Raw genomic sequence first — 14,709 nt, 5'->3', positions numbered from 1 at the left:
GAATCTCAGATAAAACAGTCATCCCCAAGCAAGATAAGTAACTTTCTCTATATTCCAGGGTGCTACCCTCTCCTATTTTTCTGATCCCTCCCCTACCCATCCCAAGCAGCTTCATTAACATTGGAATTTTCTGAGCCAGAGAGTGAAGTGCTCTGCCGTTTTTTTATCTTTTGGTCTTTTCCTAACCCATCCTCCTGGCCAGACAGAAGCAGCAACAAAAAACCCAGGGACCAAAAATCCTTCCCTGACTTCCTGAAATTGGACTAAAAATACAGAACCAGCTCCAGCCAAGCATATGAGATCCACAGTCTTGGGCTTTCATCCCTACAGGCAACAAGGTGGCTATTATAATGCAAAGGCAAATCTGATAGTGATCTGACTGTAATTGTTTTAGTGGATTACTGGAAAAACAAGTTTCCCAGGTCTGATATCTCTGCATATTAAACAGAGCCCTCACTGACCCACATCGGGGACCTGAGGGCTGAAGCTCCCCCCAGACCACCTAGCCTCCTGCCTTAGGGGTCTGAGGATGGTGACACATACCAATCTGTAGAGGTGCATGCATTGGGTCCCTAAGGTACATCTGCAGAGCCCACCCACCAAAGTGCTTTAGGAAGAGAGACACACCTACCTCACTGGCACTGGGGGGAAGCCTGTCAGCATCCTGCCCCCCATGGAGTGTGACCCCCTCCTGCCACTAGAATCTGGTGCACGCAACTATCACCACTACTCCTCTAGGCGGATAGGTGACAATCTGCACCAAACACTTGGTGAGCCAAAATCAGATTCTACTCAAGAATAGTGAATGGACTCTTAGGCTTCTATATCTGGTAACAGCCCAAACCAGCTGGTAATAGGACATAAGTGATTCAAGGGCTACAATAATCAAGACAGTGCAATCTAGTAGCCCATCTACGTATATTGAAAGAAAACCAAACAAGATAAGACTCAGAGAACAGATATAAAATAAATCATTACAATTTCTTATAGATGGCTCAGAGATAGCAGTCGATATCAAACCACATAAAGAAGCAGACCATGATTGTTTCCACAACTCCCCAAACTAAAGAATCAAAATCTTTCCCAAATGCAGATACAATCCTGGAATTGCCAGATGCAGAATATAAAAAACTAATTGACAAAATGCTTCAAGACATCAGGGGTGACCTCATAAATGAAATAAGGAAATCTACAGAAAAAGACAAGGAAGACACTGATAAAGCAGTTGAAGAAATCAAAAAGATTATTCAAGAACATAGTGGAAACATTAATACGCTGCAACAATCCATAGAGAGACAGCATTCAGAAATCCAAAAGATTAACAATAAAATTACAGAACTAGACAACGCAATAGGAAGTCAGAGGAGCAGACTCGAGCAATTGGAATGCAGAGTGGGAGATCTGGAGGACCAGGGAATTGACACCAATATACCTGAAAAAAAATCAGATAAAAGAATATAAAAAAATAAAGAATCCCTAAGAATTATGTGGGACTCTACCAGGAAGAATAACTTGCGTGTGATTGGAATTCCAGAACAGGGAGGAATAACAGAAAACACAGAGAGAATAGTTGAAGATCTGTTGGCAGAAAACTTCCCTGACATCAAGAAAGACGAAAGAATACCTATCCAAGATGCTCATCGAACCCCATTTAAGATTGATCCAAAAAGAAAATCACCAAGACGTATTATCATCAAACTTGCCAAAACCAAAGATAAAGAGAAAATTTTAAAAGCAGCCAGGGATAAAAGAAAGGTCTCCTACAAAGGAGAATCAATAAAAATAAGTTCAGACAATTCAGCAGAAACCATACAGGCAAGAAGGCAATGGGATGACTTATATAGAGAACTGAAGGAGAAAAACTGCCAGCCAAGGATCATATATCCAGCAACACTCTCTCTCAAATATGAAGGTGAAATTAAGACATTTACAGATAAACACAAACTTAGAGAATTTGCAAAAACCAAACCACAGCTACAAGAAATACTAAAGGAAATTGTTTGGTCACAAAATCAATAATATCAGATACCAACACAAGGTCACAGAACAGAACATCCTGATATCAGCTCAAATAGGGAAATCACAAAAACAAATTAAATTAATTTTAAAAAGAAAAAAATGCTCAAAACAGGGAATCATTGAAGTCATTATGTAAAAGATCACAATAATCAAAAAGAGGGACTAAATACAGGAGGCATAGAACTGCCATATGGAGAGGAAAACAAGGCGATATACGACGATACAAGTTAGGTTTTTACTTAGAAAAATAGGGGTAGATATTAAGGTAACCACAAAGAGGTCTAACAATTCCATCACTCAAAATAAAAACCAAGAAAAACATAACAACTCAACCAACATAAATTCAACTACTATGAAAATGAGAAACACACAATTTACAAAGAAAAACGTCTCACCACAAAAAAGCAAATGGAAAAGTGAAATTGTCAACAACACACAAAAAAAGGGATCAAAATGACAGCACTAAAGACATAGAAACACATACTTATCTAAAATTACGCTGAATGTAAATGGACTAAATGCACCAATAAAGAGACAGAGAGTCTCAGACGGGATAAAGAAACACAATCCGTCTATATGCTGCCTACAAAAGACACACTTTACACACAGAGACACAAACAAACTAAAACTCAAAGGATGGAAAAAAATATATCAAGCAAACAACAAGCAAAAAAGAGCAGGAATAGCAATATTAATTTCTGACAAAATACACTTTAAAGTTAAATCCACCACAAAGGATAAAGAAGGACTCTACATAATGATTAAAGGGACAATTGACCAGGAAGATATAACCATATTGAATATTTATGCACCCAATGACAGGGCGGCAAGATACATAAAGAAAACTTTAACAGAACTGAAAAGTGAGATAAACACCTCCACAATTACAGTAGGAGACTTCAACACACCACTTTCCAAGAAGGATAGGACTTCCAGTAAGAAGCTAAATAGAGACACGGAAGACCTAATTGCTACAATCAACCAAACTGACCTCACAGACTTATACACAACACTCCATTCAACAGCTGCAAAGTATAGTTTTTTTTCTAGTGCACATGGTACATTCTCTACAATAGATCACATATGAGGTCATAAAACAAACCTTTGCAGAATCCAAAACATCGAAATATTACAAAGCATCTACTCAGGCTACAAGGCCATAAAAGTGGAAACCAATGACAGAAAAATCAGGGAAAAGAAATCAAATACTTGGAAACTGAACAATACCCTGCTCAAAAACAACTGGCTTATAGAAGACATTAAGGAGGGAAGAAAGAAATTCATAGAATGCAATGAGAATGAAAACACTTCCTATCCAAACCTCTGGGACAGAGCAAAAGCAGTGCTCAGAGATCAGTTTATATCGATAAATGCACACATACATAAAGAAGAAAGAGCCAAAATCAGAGAACTGTCCCTACAACTTGAACAAATAGAAAGCGAGCAACAAAAGAATCCATCAGGCACCAGAAGAAAACAAATAATAAAAATTAGAGCTGAACTAACTGAAATAGAGAACAGAAAAACAATTGAAAGGATTAACAAAGTCAAAAGCTCGTTCTTTGAAAAAATTAACAAAATTGATAAACCATTTGGCAGACTGACTAAAGAAATACCGGAAAGGAAACACATAACCCGAATAAGAAATGAGATGGGCCATGTCACAACAGACCCAACTGAAATTAAAAGAATCATGTCAGATTATTACAAAAATTGTACTCTAACAAATTTGCAAACCTAGAAGAAATGGATGAATTCCTAGAAAAACACTACCTACCTAAACTAACACAATCAGAAGTAGAACAACTAAATAGACCCATAACAAAAAAAGAGATTGAAAAGGTAATCAAAAAACTCCCTCCAAAAAAAGCCCTGGCCCAGACGGCTTCACTGCAGAGTTCTACCAAACATTCTGAGAATAGCTAACACCACTACTACTAAAGGTATTTCAAAACATAGAAAATGATGGAATACTACCTAACTCACTCTATGAAGCCACCATATCCCAGATACCAAAACCAGGTAAAGACACCACAAAAAAAGAAAATTACAAACCTATGTCCTTCATGAACATAGATGCAAAAATCCTCAACAAAATTCTAGCCAAGAGAATTCAACAACGTATCAAAAAAATAATCCACCATGGCCAAGTGGGATTTATACCAGGTATGCAAAGTTGGTTTAATATCAGGAAAAGCATTAATGTAATCCACCATATAAATAAAACAAAAGACAAAAACCACATGATCTTATCAATTGATGCAGAAAAGGCATTTGACAAAGTCCAACACCCATTCATGATAAAAACTCTCAGCAAAATAGGAATTGAAGGAAAATTCCTCAACATAATAAAGGGCATCAATACAAAGCCAACAGCCAATATCACTCTAAATGGAGAGAGCCTGAAAGCATTTCCCTTGAGAACGGGAACCAGACAAGGACGCCCTTTATCACCGCTCTTATTCAACATTGTGCTAGAGGTCCTAGCCAGAGCAATTAGGCCAGACAAAGAAATAAAGGGCATCCGGATTGGTAAGAAAGAAGTAAAATTATCTCTATTTGCAGATGATATGATCTTATACACAGAAAACCCTAAGGAATCCTCCAGAAAACTACTGAAACTAATAGAAGAGTTTGGCAGAGTCTCAGGTTATAAGATAATCATACAAAAATCACTTGGATTCCTCTACATCAACAAAAAGAACAACGAAGAGGGAATCACCAAATCAATACCATTCACAGTAGCCCCCAAGAAGATAAAAGATTTAGGAATAAATCTTACCAAAGATGTAAAAGACCTATACAAAGAAAACTACAAATACTAGTGCAAGAAACTAAACGGGACCTACATAAGTGGAAAAACATACCTTGCTCCTGGATAGGAAGACTTAACATAGTAAAAATGCCTCTTCTACCAAAAGCCATCTATACATACAATGCACTTCCGATCTAAATTCCAATGACATTTTTTAATGTGATGGAGAAACAATTCACCAGCTTCATTTGGAAGGGAAAGAAGCCCCGGATAAGTAAAGCATTACTGAAAAAGAAGAAGAAAGTGGGAGGCCTCACTCTACCTGATTTCAGAATGTATTACACAGCCACAGTAGTCAAAACAGCCTGGTACTGGTACAAGAACAGGCACATAGACCAATAGAACAGAATGGAGAACCCAGATATAAATCCATCCACATATGAGTAGCTGATAATTTGACAAAGGCCCAGTGTCAGTTAATTGGGGAAAAGAGAGTCTTTTTAACAAATGCTGCTGGCATAACTGGATATCCATTTGCAAAAAAATGAAACAGGACACATACCTCACACCATGCACAAAAACTGACTCCAAGTGGATCAAAGACTTAACATAAAGACTAAAACGATAAAGATCATGGAAGAAAAAATAGGGACAACGTTAGGAGCCCTAATAATAAAAAATAATACAAGGCATAAATGGAATACAAAACATAACTAAAAATGACAAAGAGAAACCAGATAACTGGGAGCTCCTAAAAATCAAACACCTATGCTCATCTAAAGACTTCACCAAAAGAGTAAAAAGACCACCTACGGATTGGGAAAAAATTTTCAGCTGTGATATCTCCGACCAGCACCTGATCTCTAAAATCTATATGATTCTGTTAAAACTCAACCACAAAAAGACAAACAACCCAATCAAAAAGTGGGCAAAGGATATGAACACGCACTTCACTAAAGAAGATATTCAGGCAGCTAACAGATACATGAGAAAAATGCTCTCGATCAGTAGCCATTAGAGAAATGCAAATTAAAACTACAATGAGGTTCCATGTCACTCCAACAAGGCTGGCATTCATCCAAAAAACACAAAATAATAAATCTTGGAGAGCCTGCGGAGAGATTGGAACTCTTATACACTACTGCTGGGAATGTAAAATGGTACAGTCACTTTGGAAATCTATCTGGCATTTTCTTCAAAAGTTAGAAATAGAACTACCATACACATAGAAATCCCACTCCTCAGAATATAACCTAGAGAAATAAGAGCCTTTACACAAACAGATATATGCACACCCATGTTTATTGCAGCACTGTTTACAATAGCAAAAAGCTAGAAGCAACCAAGGTGTCCATCAACGGATGAATGGGTAAATAAATTACGGTATATTCACAAAATGGAATACTACACATCGATAAAGAACAGTGACGAATCTGTGAAACATTTCATAACATGGAGGAACCTGGAAGGCATTATACTGAGTGAATTTAGTCAGATGCAAAAGGACAAATATTGTATAAGACCACTATTATAAGATCTTGAGAAATAGTACAAACTGAGAAGAACATATACATTTGTGGTTACGAGAGGGGGGAGGGAGAGAGGGTGGGAGAGGGTTATTTGCTGATTAGTTAGTAGATAAGAACTGCTTTAGGTGAAGGGAAGGACCATACTCAACACAGGGAAGGTCAGCTCAACTGGACTAGACCAAAAGCTAAGAAGTTTCCTGGATAAACTGAATGCTTCGAAGGTCAACGGAGCAAGGGTGGGGGTTTGGGGCCTATGGCTTAAAGAGACTTCTAAGTCAACTGGCAAAAAAATTCTATTATGAAAACATTCTGCATCCCACTTTGAAGCGTGGCGTCTGGGTTCTTAAATGCTAACAAGCGGCCATCTAAGGTGCATCAGTCGGTCTCAACCCATCTCGATGAAAGGAGAATGAAGAACACCAAGGTCACATGATAACTATGAGCCCAAGAGACAGAAAGCGCCACATGAACCAGAGACTTACATCATCCTGAGACCAGAAGAACTAGTTGGTGCCCGGCCACAACCCATGACTGCCCTGACAGGGAGCACAACAGAGAACCCCTGAGAGAGCAGGAGGATAGTGGGATGCAGACCCCAAATTCTCATAAAAGGACCAGACTTAATGGTCTGACTGAGACTAGGAGAATCCCGGCAGTCATGGTCCCCAAATCTTCTGTTGGCCCAGGGCAGGAACCATTCCCGAAGACAACTCATCAGACATGGAAGGGACTGAACAATGGGATGGAGAGAGATGCTGATGAAGAGTGAGCTACTTGTATCAGGTGGACACTTGAGACTGTGTTGGCGTCTCCTGCCTGGAGGGGAGATGGGAGGGTAGAGAGGGTTAGAAACTGGCAAAATTGTCACGAAAGGAGAGACTGGAAGGAGGGAGCGGGCTGACTCATTGGCGGAGAGTTAGTGGGAGTATGGAGTATGGAGTAAGCTTGTGTGTGATAGATTGACTTGATTTGTAAACTTTCACTTAAAGCACAGTAAAAATTATTAAAAAAGGAAAGTAGTTACCTGCAGAGAATGGTACGGCTTTGCTCCAAAATCCTGCAGATCTGTGCAGTGATTCACCAAAAGGGCCTGTCCTTCAAAAGAAGGATGAAGAAAAAGGCATTGGCCAGATCAACGGCTGCATACCAGGTACCAGGAGATGTGTTAATTTGCAGTTCACTCCTCCAAGGAAACTCCTCTTCCAAATGATTGACTGCTCACATCAGATCACAAAATGGAGGCTGATTACATAATTTCTGCCAAACCCCTAAGAATCATGGCCTAACCAAACTGACACATAACATTAACTATCACAGTGGTGATGAAAATGTTATGAAGTGGGTACTGATGATGGTTAATAATATTGTAAAAGTATATAAAGCCAGTATACTACACACTTAAAAATTATTAAAACAAATTTTATGAGAAATCTACCAGTTAAAATAGCATAAACTATGAAGTATAAAGTGATCTGGGAAAATATTACCACCAAACCAAAGAAATTCCCGCTCAGGTGAGTTGAAGAAAGGGTGTGTTTCTGGAGCTGACGTTCCCTAGCTGTGATGAGGGATGGCCGTGGAGGACTTGCAGCAAATGGCTCAACCTCTGGAGACCGAGGCAGAGCTGGAGATGGAGGACCTGGTGCTCTATAGAGCTCTTATGTTGAGCAGGAGCCGGATCAACATCAGGAGGTGATCTGGGAGCCATTCAGGAGGTGGCTACGATTGAACTCTACGCCTCCAGCTGACTGTCCATCTGACGCTGGTGATGGAGCTGGTGACGGAATAGTTGGTGCACTGTGGAGCTCCAGTGTTAGTGCAGGAGCAGGATCAACATCAGCAGGTTGTCCAGGAGCTGGTTCTGAAAATGACCCATGTGGTCCCTGTACGCTGGAACTCACAATCTGTAGGGGAGACATGAAGATGGATAAAAGCATGAAAACAAACACATGCAAAGAAAAAAGCATATTTTATAGAGAAAATAAAGCAGGGTGCTGTGAGACAAGACTGGGCTGTGGTCCAGGAGGCCTCACTAAGGTGACATTTATGTCTGACCAGAATGACAGGAGGCACCAGCGCTGCGCGAGTCTGGGGACAGCGTGCCAGGAAGAAGACAGAGCTGTTGCAGAGACTGGGACACAGACGTGAGTTTGTCCAGAGAAGTGGTTGAAATGCAGCCAGTAGAGCTAGAGGGAGCTGAGGCGGAGAGGAGGCAGGGAGGAGGAGAACAGGTCCAGGACCCATGACCTGGTGGGCTGGTGGAGTTCTCTCTTGCTCTGTGATAACAGAACCCCCAAAACTAATGACTCACAACACACAACAGCACACAGTCTCTGTGGGCCAGGAATCCAGGCATGGCTTACCTGGTGACTTCTCCAAGTTCTCAGGAGCCTCTGGTTGTGGTCTCAGCTGAGTCTTGACTGCGGACGATCTGCTCCCTACTCACTTCCATGTTATCAGCAGTACTCCATGAGCTTTTGGACTGGGGGGCCTCACTCCTGTCTGTCTGTTGATCAGGACCCTCCCCAGGTCTTTGTCACATGAGTCTCTCCATGGGCAGGTCATACATCACAGCTGCTGCCTGGAGGGAGAGAGAAAAATAAATGACAGACAGAGACGACTGAGAGAGAAACAGAGAGAGAGGATAAAAGAGAGCCAAGAAACATTGCCCCAAATGGGGTCATTATGAATTGAAATCGACTCAGTGGCACTTAACAACACTCTTGAGAAGTGAGTCCCTGAGTCCAATCCACACTGAGGGGAGGGGGTCACACAGGATGTGGAGACCAGGAGGTAGGATTGTTGGGAGCCATCGTGCAGGCTGCGTATCCGCTAGTCTGAGATGAGGCACTGGGTCAGATTCTAAATATAATGGAAGTTATCGGAGGGTTTTATGCAGAGGGTGACACCATCTGATGTTCATTTAATTCCAAACCCCTCCTGGTGCTGACTGGGAAATGAGGCCAAGAGGGGAAGTGAATTTCCCAAGCTCACACCACCAGAACCCAGCCCTGTTTGGAGATGTACTCCATGCTGCTTCCCACACCTGCTTGAAATTCTTCCATCTCTGAGTTTGTGCATTAGCTACAGGGGCAGATTATCCAACAGGCAAGGTAAGCACGGTGAACACCACATCTTTGATGTGGCAAAACCCATGTGAAATGCTTCACTACAGGTTAGTAAGTAAGCACAAGGAGACCTGTGTTTACCTTGCTTCCAGGGTCATCTGCCCGCGTCAGGGATTGTAAATTTGAAAAGAGGCTTTGATTCTGTAGGAAGGTGCTGTGGGGTTGGGAGAAACAGATGCCAGCCATACCCAGAAGCAGAGTATTAGATGTGCTGAAAAAATGTGAAAAGGTGAAACTGTTCATTACACATAATCTGGCAAGCAGGTAAGCCCTGTGCTTACCTTGCCTATTAGATAATCCACCCCTGATTAGTCAGCCCACAGGTTCTACAGGTGTTATCTCACATATACCTGCTGAGGTCCCTGGGAAGAAGATGCCAGAATGATTCCTATTGTGTGGGTAAGGGGACTGAGGAGGCTCTGAGAAACACAAAGACTTGTTCACAGTCACAAACTGGTTGACAAGGATGACCTTTGTCTGAACCCAGCTCTGTCAGCTCAAAGCTGGGGCCCTGGCTACGCCCAGGCCTTCCTCAGGTTCTGGGGGTGGGGGTGGGGAGGGCTGTGTTGGTGTCACTGTGTACAAGTATGGAGATGGCATGGGGAGAGGTGAGCACTCAGCAGCCCAGGGGAGACTTTGGGGAGGTTTTATCTGCCATCAGGCCTAAGTCAGGAGATCCAGGACATGACCTCACTTCCTTGATGACAGAGTACATACAACTTGGAACCCTGGTAACCAGGGACCAACATTCAAAACACAGCCCCCTACCCACCTCACTTGAGTGGAGACACTCAAACTAGAAACATGTTTTCTTCTTGTCTCCCATCTTCCCTTGTATCAAATCTTGAGAGACCCAGGAGTTCGACACTTCCACAAAGGCTGAGACATGGTCTCATCCCCCACCCACGACAGCTCAGGCCATTTACCAAAAAGAATCCAAAGGTAACACAGGGGGGCCCAGGGTTGCCAATCCAGGCCAGGCCACCACTGTGACCCCACCTGGGAAGCCCCACACCCCTCCCCAAGGTCATACCACCCCCCAGGCCATGCCAGCCCTTGTCCTCATGGGGTCCCTGGGAATGGGGGCTGGGAGGAAATGTGGACAGAACTGATGAGGCAGAAAGTTGTTGGATGAGGCAGGGTCCATTTGGGAGAGAGGTGGTGGGGGTCAGGGCAGGAGGAGCCATGTGACCGGGGGAGATCTGGGAGGGGAGGAATAATAATGAGGATGATGAAAATTGGGCTGCTGCTTCAGGACTAGCACACATTGAGGGCAACGCCAAGCTCCATCCCCACGGCCTCTCACCACACTGGGTTCATGGGGCTGAGTCTGACCGTGGCTGGGCCTAGTCCATTAGGTTGGGCGCCTTGGGGAGGCTGGGGGCTGGGGTGGCAAATGGGGAGGCCTCTTTCACTTCCCTGCCCTGACCCCGCTGATCGCACAGAACAGTGGGATATAAGTCTACCCAGGAGCTCCAGTTCAGACCAGGCCGTAGGGAGGAACTGTCGGAGTCACAGGCTAAGTCAGCACTCTCATCTGGACCTTCTCTGAGATCCAGCTCACCCTGAGTGTGAGAGTCAAAGTGCAGCCCTACCTGCTGGCATTGCCTGGGCCACAGCTGCCGTGTGCCAGCCCAGCTTCTGCCAGATCCTGCTGCAGTAATTAGAGGTTGATTCCTCTATCCGTGGACATGGTCACGGCTGGATGGTACAGCCCCCAGGCCGACCCATCCAGCACAGGAGAACTGGGAGCTCCTCGGAGGCACAAGGGCTTCAGGGGCAGAAACAGAAGGAGGTGGTTCAGAGGGGCTCTTGACGCCTCCCTGGCCGCTGCTGGCACTGTCTCTGCAGAACTCCCCGCAGGAGATCCCCAAGGAAAAGGAGAATGGCATCATCTCCTCGGTTTACCCCAAGAAACGGGCGATGAAGGGCTGCCGCAGGTTCTGGGTGAGTGCAGGGGGAGGGGAGTGACGTCCCTACCCAGGGACCCAAGATGACCAAGACACCACCCTGTGGACCTCAGGTCACTCCGAGGACTTTCCCTCTCAAGGGTCCCCAGTCGCCTCGCAAGAAAATGATATCCCCCCCTCCCCCACTGTCCTCCCTGCCCTGGCCAGCTACAAAGTCACTCTTCCCATAGTTGTAGGAATATCAGAAATGAGGTTTTTATACTGTCTGCACTTCACATAAGCCCATGCATATTTTGCCTGTTGCTGCTGTTTTAGTGTTGAACTTTCAACCCCAGGGTCTCAGGCAGCAGTCGGCTCGGCTCTCCTTGCACAACTTCTCCCAGCTTCACACATCATCACACTTGGCAGGCTTCTTTTATCCTAAAACAAGGGGCTTATGCTATGACACATCTTTTTCTACAACCTGCAATCTCAGGGAACACATCACGTGACCCCTTCAGGTCAGTGGCTCTAGCCTGACTCGCTGCAGAATGTTCCAGAAGGGAGGCCTGTCCCCAAGTGACTGAGCCTCTCTCTGCTGCTGGCCCTGGACTGATGCCTTCTGCAGGGCTGCAGGAACGCTTACGTGTGTCCTCACACGCTCACCCACCCACGACAGACTCCCAGGAGTGGCATGCTTGGGGGGAGGATGCACACATTTCAAGTTAGGATCACTAGAGCCAGACTCCCCAAAACAGCGGTCGCAGTCCCGTGGCCCAGCAGTTTGTGATGCTGGCCACGTCTCTGCATTAAGCCCGTTCCAGGTATTATGGTTCTTTTCTGTTTTGCCAGTCTGCTGTCAGGGTGGCCAACAGAACTGCAGGGTGGCTCCGAGGCACCTGTTGGCCCTAAGAAGCTGAACCGCCTCTCAGTCCTTTACCGATCATTCACATTTGCACTCCCTGGGCCATCTGTTCAGATCCTCAGTTTTACGGGGGTCTTTCTCCCACCCCAGGGTCTCTAGGTTCTCAACCTTGTATGCATCTGGGTACTCCATAGCTTCATGTTCTCAAAACCCCCTTTAATTCACAGAAAGAAAAATCCATGTCTTGGCTATCTCATGGGTGTGCCTGCTCTGTGCACTGTCTCCAGCTGGGAGGGAGTGAGCTTGGACCAGACCTTCCCCTCTGAGTCAGGGGCAGAGCAGGCTTCACGTAGCACAGAGGGAACATCATGGAACACTAATGTCGGACAGTTCTGGGCTCTGACCAGGTGACCTCGAGAAGACACTGGATATCACCAAGCCTCTGTTTTCTCATCTCTGGAATGGGGTGTTTCGTGAAGACTCACTGGGATACTGCTCTTCCTTCAGGGAGAAGACAATAGTTACTTAGTAAACGAAATCCCTTCAGGTTCCTAATGTTTCTAATCAGCCCCCACCTCCAATTCTGCTTGGAAATTCGAGTCCTGTTTGCTGCTGAAGGCACTCATGTCGCACCTCCTGCCAAAGGTCACTGAGGGAGAGGGAGTGTCTGGTCTAAGCTCTGGGCCCCCAACCCTCCTGGTGGTTTATGGGGTTGCCTCTGACAATATGTCCCTCCTCTGTCCCACCTCAGTGTGTCTGTGGTTCAAACGAGGACCTGGATGAGGCCTGGGTGATGAAAACCTTCAAGGCAGGCTCACTAGAGAAGCTGGTGGAGCTCCTGGTGCCCACTTTCCTAAAGGGTGACTTCTCCTACATCGACATCTTTCTGCGAACCTATAGAACCTACGCCACCACCCAGCAGGTCCTAGACCGGCTGCTCCAAAGGTGAGCACTCTGCCCTCCACAGCCCAATGGGGACTCTACTCCCTACCAGCTGTGAGTCTGGAGAATGACACTTTACCACTCAGAGCCTCAGTTTTCTCCCCTGAGAAGTGGGCTGATAAAGGTCCAATCAGCTAGAATTACTGTCAGGACCACATGGGATAATCCACAGAAAGTGTGTACCCGGAGCCCATCTCTACGGTAAGGGGTGCTGGAGGGGCTGGGATCTTCACATGTTCTCCATCACGAGAAAGCTGTCTGCCTCACTCCTCACTGACTACGTGCCCTTCAGCAAACCTACCTCCCATCTGTAAAGGGGATGTTCAGATTCCATTTAGTGTGTCCTTATCCTTGGTATCAGAAGAACTGGTTTTGGTTTTGGGTTGTCCTTGGTATAGCCAGAAAAGAGATCCCTGGAGGCTGGAAGAGAGGCTACAGGACTCTCTGATACCTGGGAAGGTGCTGGGTGGGTTCACTCATTCACCAATGATCCGTGAAACCCCTACTGTTGCAGACACTGTTCTGGGTATTTAGCATTGTTCCGTGAACAAAGCAGATGGAAAGCCCTGCCCTCCTGGGCCTCCATTCCAGTCCGAGAGTCAGACAGGAACACTAGACATCCTAAGCAAGTAGTGTCCACAGTGCATTAGATGTGACACCCTCACACCACCTCTAGGTATGGATGTAACCACCTCTATTCTGCTGAGTACGGTGAACCCCAGGAGCAGCTGAAAGGGTGAGTGGACTTTGTGTGGAGAAGGAGGGGCTCTTATCTCTGCAAAAGGACGGAGGTTACAGGGGACCTGTGTCTGGATTGGGGTTGGCAGACCCTGGGCCCCATTCATCTAGATTCCACTAGAGGGATGAGTTTAGGGGCGCATCCTGCAGGACGTAAGCAATCATAGAGAGATGGGAGTGGAACCTGGGTGTCCTGGGGAGCAGAGGGGAGGCTGGGGGCTCAGAGAGGCTCCTGAGACAATTCATCCTCCCAAAATTCCTTCACATCACAGGTTGCCCCCTTCTGTATTTGGGGCCCAAAACAGGAAGTGGGGGGGGGGTTGGGGAGTGGAGACAATTGCTCCGAAATCCCCGTCCCCAGTCATGGGTGCTCAGCTGCATGTGGGGCCCCTGTTCCAGGGGAGAACAGTGTCCATGGGAGAAGAGACCCTCACACATGTGCAGACAACCAGGCAGCATGCTGGTGCACACGCTCCAGAGGAGGGGCATTATGGCTTGGACATCTGGGTCAGGGGGCGGACCCTGTGTGTCACCCAGCATTAGATAATCCTGAAGCACTATTGTGTGCCGGGCTGTGAGACGAACATGCGGACACACATTTCTGTGCCCTTAGCGGGTTACTGTCCAGTGGGGAGAGGGCCAGGGGACAGAAATGGATGTAATTCAGGCTCCCCAAGGAAGGAGAGTTGGTCAGACCACGGATGGGGAGCTCCCTGGGACAGGGCTCTGTGCTAGCCCCCTGTCAGTAACCAGGCCTGCCACTGCCAGGATAACCAGAGGGTGTGATGCAGGGTGGTCCTGACCTTTGGAAGGGCAGGAGCAGGCAGAGGGACTGGCCCATTGC

General features: G+C 45.6%; 1 protein-coding gene across 8 annotated transcripts in view; it reads right to left on the bottom strand.

Moving 5' to 3' along the window:
• The window catches only part of LOC126068313 (ral guanine nucleotide dissociation stimulator-like), a 497,494-nt gene that overhangs the window by 294,836 nt on the left and 187,949 nt on the right, over positions 1 to 14,709 (bottom strand). The window contains exons 3-4 of one of the 8 annotated variants that reach the window (XR_007515601.1): positions 8,667 to 8,884; positions 7,744 to 8,207 (exon numbers count right to left, since the gene is read on the bottom strand). The exons of the other annotated variants lie outside the window; for them this stretch is intronic. The gene's annotated coding sequence lies outside the window, so the exon portion shown is untranslated. Of the gene's footprint in view, positions 1 to 7,743; positions 8,208 to 8,666; positions 8,885 to 14,709 lie in introns of those variants that run through there. 8 annotated transcript variants of the gene reach the window in all.

The sequence above is a fragment of the Elephas maximus genome, chromosome 27 (genome assembly GCF_024166365.1).
Source record: "Elephas maximus indicus isolate mEleMax1 chromosome 27, mEleMax1 primary haplotype, whole genome shotgun sequence".
Taxonomy (NCBI): domain Eukaryota; kingdom Metazoa; phylum Chordata; class Mammalia; order Proboscidea; family Elephantidae; genus Elephas; species Elephas maximus.
The sequence above is the reverse complement of the archived record's forward strand: the minus strand, read 5'-3'. Positions and strand labels throughout refer to the sequence as shown.